At 36.3% G+C, this 6396-nt stretch overlaps 1 pseudogene; it reads left to right on the top strand.

Annotated features, from left to right (window-relative positions):
* The first annotated feature begins 1759 nt into the window (after positions 1-1759).
* Positions 1760-3597, top strand: LOC149541993 (histone deacetylase 19 pseudogene; annotated as a pseudogene).
* The last annotated feature ends 2799 nt before the right edge of the window (positions 3598-6396 follow it).

The raw sequence follows: 6396 nt of genomic DNA, 5'->3' as shown, positions 1-6396 counted from the left end.
AGGTATCAAATGTGAATGAAGTACTATAGCAAGATAGAGAAATAAATGAAGATTTTTTTAGTCTTGAAACAAAATTTAATCAAGTCATAATGCTCATTATATGTGAGTCCTCTTCCATAGTCAATTCAGATATTGAAGTTTTGAATCCAGATGAACATCTTGAAGGTTTGACAAATGCTAGATATAAAGAGGATGTTTCAGTTTTGGTAGAGTCTACAGGTAATAAAGAACCATCCAGTTTTAGCCCAGGCTTCAAATCTAAAATTAACAATGCTTGCAACTATTTTGATGCTAGTATTCTTGATAATTTTTTTGGCAACAAGATAAACGTATGTGATCGTTTTCTAGCAGTATATCCACCACCTGATGATTGTCTTTATCTTTCACAAAAGAAGTTAGAAGGTGTGGAAAATAGGGATGCATTTTTCAGCTCTGGTTCAGAATCATAAGTTGTTTTTGACAGTGCTTGTAAACGGTATGATGATATTTCTCTCCTAAAAGATTTGCAATGTTTTGATTTTGTTAATTATGATTTGAAAGTTGATATCTCTACTAAGGATGATAACAGAGCAAATGAAGATGATAATGCTGAAAAAGATGAAATGAATTATATTCCAGTAATGCATCCAGAATATGTTGAATGTTTTCTTCCATCACAAAAGTTTGAGTATGCAAGGAAGGATGTACATGGAAGCATAGATGAATCAAAGGTCTATAATGAGGCATGGTTGTTTGGAAAGATCTTGTGGGTCATCATGTTGCAATAGGCTTTAGGGCTTAAGTTCAACAGTGAAGGAGTAGCTAAAGATTACCTATGTTGTTTCAAATTGATGAAGCATCTTCCTCTATTCAAAAGAGGTTCATACTTTTCTCTTCCTGTGAATGGCCACATATGAATCTTTTTTTATTGTTGGTCCTACTGGTGAGGTTTCCTCACCTTTTGTGAATAAGTTTCCTCTCCAATTTTGGTGTGTCTAGTGTATTTTTTCCTTGCTTAGTTAGATGGTTGTTTTCTCTTGCTTTGTTTCAGTCTGCCCTGCTCCCCTCTGCCCTCCCTATATGCACTTTCTCATTGATTTTGGTCTAGACTTTTTAACCCAATGCTTAAGGCACCTGCTTAACCAGAGATGTTGGATTCTCTATGCACCTCACAGTACATATTCCCTAGTTGGAGCCAGCTGTTGTCTGACTTTAAGTCACCCATTTTTTCGGCAATATTGGTCATATCAAGTCAGTCTAGTCAGTCTTGAGTCTAGGTCTAAGCCGTTATAGGTAGGTAATCTTTGTCGGGTTCCCCTTCAAATTGCTTTCTTCTTTTCAAGCTAGGTGGGTTATTTGGAAGTCCTGTCATGATGGGTAGGTGATAGATCCCAACCCGGCTAAGATAATATGCTCCTATTAATGATCTATTTCAGTAGAAGAATGATGATTGCGAATCATGATCTCCAAGCATTTGTAAGGAATCAAAGGAAAGTTTTCAGACTTCCAGGATTCTTAGGTGAACATGTGGGTTTGACTGGCATGAGATTGGATGGAGCGGAATTAGTCACTTGTAGTCTTGCAACTCATTTTGTGCATTCTACGGGGTTGCATTTGTTGGAAGAAGTTTTAGCCAAAGTGGAGAAACCAAATTTGAATCTTGTTAATTTTGTGATTGATAGATTTTCAGATAAATATGTGTGAAAAATGGGTACACACGGGTTGAGATAAGTGGAGATCCAAGTTCACAGGCAAAGAGAGGACATCGGTGCAATAAGACTTGGTATGTATAGCTCCCTCAAATACTCAACCCATCCAAGTTTAACAAAGTGTATTAGGGATTGCCGATAATGGACAGAGTTATCAAAAGGGGTAATCCAATCTCTTTTTCAAACCCGATAACCTCCCTATGGTGAGCTTGAGGAGATTATCTTTGCAAAGCGCAATACATTATGATCACGGATCGAGGAACAAATCAAACAACAATAATATCACATAGGGTTGTACAATCGAAACTCAAGAGTGAGAGCATGCGCAACGCAACTTTCTCGAACCTGGGAGTATGCAAAATGCGAGACTGTAACTATATATAAGGAGATTGCTTTTGATTTGGAATTAGAAATCAATGATATGAAATGGCCTGCTGCAAGGTGGATTCCCTACTTTGGAAACTAAATCAAATCGAGCCTGTGAAGAGCATGGATGCTTTGAAGCTTCTCCAAATCTAATCAGGGCACTCCAAAGGGATACGCTCCACTCTGCAAGGATTTTGAAGACTTCTACATCCATAGATTGTATCGCCATATTCAGGACTATTTCAACTGGCCTATTGCAATTGCACCGGATGTTTAGATAGATGTGATTGAACGTTATTCAAATGACAACAAAAAAACATTATTGTAGTCCAACTGGGATAGATGTGACTGAAAATAGATGTTTAAACCTTGCGTCCTACAACTATCTTTTATTTGCATCAACAGATGAATACTACACTCTACAGGTGATTGAATCATTGAATGGATTTTCTTCGAGTGCATGCAGTGGTTGTGCTGATGGAGATCTTGGGAAGCATTAAACATAGAAACCTTGTTAATTTGCAGGGTTATTGTGTATTTCCATCAGCTAAAATGCTCATCTATGATTACTTGCTTCTGGGCAATTTAGATGAGTTTCTACATGATAGCAAACAATCTGCATCATCTCTAAACTGGAACACTAGGGGTAAATACACTTATGGCAGATGGTAGATAGGAAGAGATTGTTGATTCAAAATGTGATTGCATCTCCTTGGATACCATTGAATCATTTCTAGAGATTGCAACAATGTGTGTAGCACCAGGCCCAGGGGTTCCGTCCCAACTATGAGCAGAGTAGTGCAAATACTAGAAGAAGAAACTATGGCCATTATTCACGTTACAAGGAATTATTGGATGTTTAAGAAAAAGAGACTTTTCAATGGAGACCGAAGGCAATTCCCTTATATCTAGAACATATGGGACTAAGAGGAAAGTCTCATATTTTTATGATCTAGATGTTGGGAACTATTACTATGGACAGGGTCATCCAATGAAGCCTTATCGGATACAAATGAGACACGCTCTTCTTGTTCACAATGGTTTGCATAAAGAAATGCAAGTTCTTAAGCCATATCCTGCTAGAGATAGAGACCTCTGTCGGTTCCATGCAGACGACTATGTAGCATTTTTGAGAGGAATAACGCCAGAGACAACACAGGACCAATTGAAGTTATTGAAAAGGTTTAATGTTGGAGATGACTGTCCTGTATTTGATGGGTTGTATCAATTTTTCCAAACTTATGCTGGTGGTTCTGTTGGTGGTGTTGTCAAACTTAATCACAAACAATGTGACATTGCAATAAATTGGGCTGGTGGTCTTCATCATGTAAAAAATAATAAAAATGTGAAGCATTTGGATTTTGCTATGTGAATGACATTATTTTGTCCATCTTGGAGCTACTGAAATATCACAAGCGTGTTTTGTATGTTGATATTGACATTCACCATGGTGATGGAGTCGACGAAGCTTTCTACATGACAGATAGGGTAATGACTATCTCATTTCACAAATTTGGAGAAATCTGGTGCTATGTTCTTTGAATATTTGTTCTTGCTATTCCTAGTTGCCACGTCTTCAATATATCATTCAAGTAAATTGGCACTCTTCAATACGGATGAAATGAAGAGGCTCTAGAAGGAATAAAAAAGAAGAGCATTCAAGCCAGTGATAACTTCTCCTTATCCAACATCCTAAAAATGACAAGCTGCTATAGTTTTCTTGAAAACCCAAAGGTTCCTCTGGCGAAATGTGAATTACACATTTGGGAGATTGACGAGATGCATAATGATAGGTCTATTAATCAATTCCCTCTACTTTCAGATTGAATTCAATGATGTATATGGCCTTACATCCTGAACACTCTACATCTATATGCAAATCATTCTCATTGGTGTTATTTTAGCCTACAATGTCACACCTTAGATTGGTACTGATCGTTTGGTCTATTTCAAGGAAAAAAAAGAACCGGGATGTATGCACCCATCTTCTATCCCTTATCTTGTCCTCTTGCAGAGATCCCATATTTCCTAATTGCAACTCTTGCAATTGTATTAATAGGTAATAGCATGGCGGGATTAGCAGTTGACAGCATTTACAATTTCATTCTCTACTAGATATGTCTCTTCATCTTCACCGTCTCAGTCACTTACTTTTGCATGATGCTCACATTGCTTCTCCTTATATTATGAGACAAATAATCTTGAGTATCTAGAATATATATATATATATATATATATATATATATATATATATATATATATATATAAGATATTGATACTCAATCTTGATTATTAAAATCTTGCAATCATGACAGTTAGATGCCACATGCCGGCGAAGTATCATAAGGATATCTTGGCTTACAATATAATATATTATACTGATAATATGGTAAATCAAGAATAATGTATGTCTATGTGTCCATAAAGAATTATCATGTGGCATGAATTATGAGTTACATTTGCTTATTCCTTGGGGAAGTATCAAAGTTAAAGGGAGGAGTTTTCTCCCAAGAATCAATTATAAACTGAATGGTTACAAAACCAAAGAGGCAGAGGAACTGGATGGTCATAGAAGAATCAATCGATCACTTGAGAGATTTTTTATTGCAGATCTTGTGGAGGGAATAGGGGTTCTACTTTTTCTGCATACAGTCAGAGAGCTGGAGTAGGGAGAGGAGAACATTTAATTTCTATAATTTTTCATTTCTTGCAGTTGGGGGGTTTTCTATTCCATTTTTGTAATAGATTTGATACTGAGTTGTAAGTAATAATGATAAGAGAATCATTATTTGCTATGTTCATAATAAAGAGAGATCTTTTGTTAAGTCAGAGAGTTTAAAAGGGAATTTTCTGATTATTCGTAATCAGAGAGTTGCATTAATCGATTTTGGGCATTATCTTACACCTTAGAATTGGATAACAAATGTGTTGTGGATAAGAGGTGTTTGCAGGCATTTCTATTACAGGAACCAAAATAAATGACCTTCTGTTCTAATTTCATTTACATTGCATTTATTGAATTCATATTGCATCACCAATGCCGAGGAGTCATAAGATGTATGGGTTCTTGAAGTTGGCTAGGTTTAGGATCTAAATTTTGCCTGAGTTAATCTTGCCTAGGATTGACTTGGTTTTCCTCTTTCGTTCTTGGGTTAAGAATGCACCCAGTTAGTTTAGGCAATAAAACAAATTCATTGCATATCATTTCATAAGGGAGTTGTACCTTCCAATTCAGAGGGAAACTAGTTATTCTCAGAAATAGTTTCCCAACTGTTGGCATCTAATTGTTCTTTTAGATTTGGGCATTTTGAGAGTTTATTTAAAAGGACAATCTATTTACCAAAACTCCTATTCGCGTGTGCAACTGTATTTGGGGAAAATTACAAAAGTTTCTTTTTTTTTAATAATCACGTAGTTGTCGCAATTATGATGATAGAGTTAGTATTACGATGGCATTGGGGGACACTTACAAAAAAAGCACAAAAATCACACACAAATTACACTACCATTGCAATTTGTCATCACAATTTTACCCCAAATGTAGTAGTGTGGATTGGTGCACCACTGCGCAACTTTCAAACCATTCATCGTGGCATTGTTTTGTTAGCATTATTAGCTTCAGATGGTTGAGTGAACCCTAGTGACATCACAATTTCATCCACAAAGACCCTAGAACGTTCATGAGCACCCCAAATCAGAGTGTCTCTAGGGTACTCTAGACACGTTTGGGTAGTGATCTTTTGACACTTGTAACTCAGAGCTTGTGATGCTTATCGACAAACTATCAGATGTTAAAGACCATAATATTCATGTCTACAATAACCTCTCTTAGTTCTAGGAGATTTTTTTTTTTGAATTTAGCACAGTAATCTCGATCAATGTCAAACCTCATAGTCATCCTTAATAAATTGGTGCCCCATTGCAAAAATTTTGAATTGTCTGTTGTGGAATCATTTTTTTGGCGATGTTAGCTCTGGATGGTCGAGTGAACATTTGAGACACCATTGTTTCATCCATGGAGTCACTATACTATTCAATGAGCACCACACATCAAAGTGCCCACAAGGTGCACTAAGCACATTTGAGCAATGATCTTCAAGGGTCGTAACTCAGAGCCCTTGTTGTTTTGTTTGTTCATTATGTTCATGGTTAGTTGGATTTTGAAAAATTTCAAGGGATTCTCTTCACTTCTAGATATTCTTTCTTAAGGAGGGAATTTGGTTTTGGGGTTGCTTAAATCTTTGGAGGAGTTCAATTATTTTCTATTATTGTGATATTGATTTCATAAACCATGTTCAAGATTCCAATGAATCAGAATCCAATTATCAAGATTTTAATGAAC

The sequence above is a fragment of the Cupressus sempervirens genome, chromosome 8 (assembly GCF_028749045.1).
Source record: "Cupressus sempervirens isolate cs-2001-9-10 chromosome 8, ASM2874904v1, whole genome shotgun sequence".
NCBI classification, from domain to species: Eukaryota; Viridiplantae; Streptophyta; class Pinopsida; order Cupressales; family Cupressaceae; genus Cupressus; species Cupressus sempervirens.
Note: the sequence above shows the minus strand (reverse complement) of the source record. Positions and strands in the feature narration are given on the sequence as shown.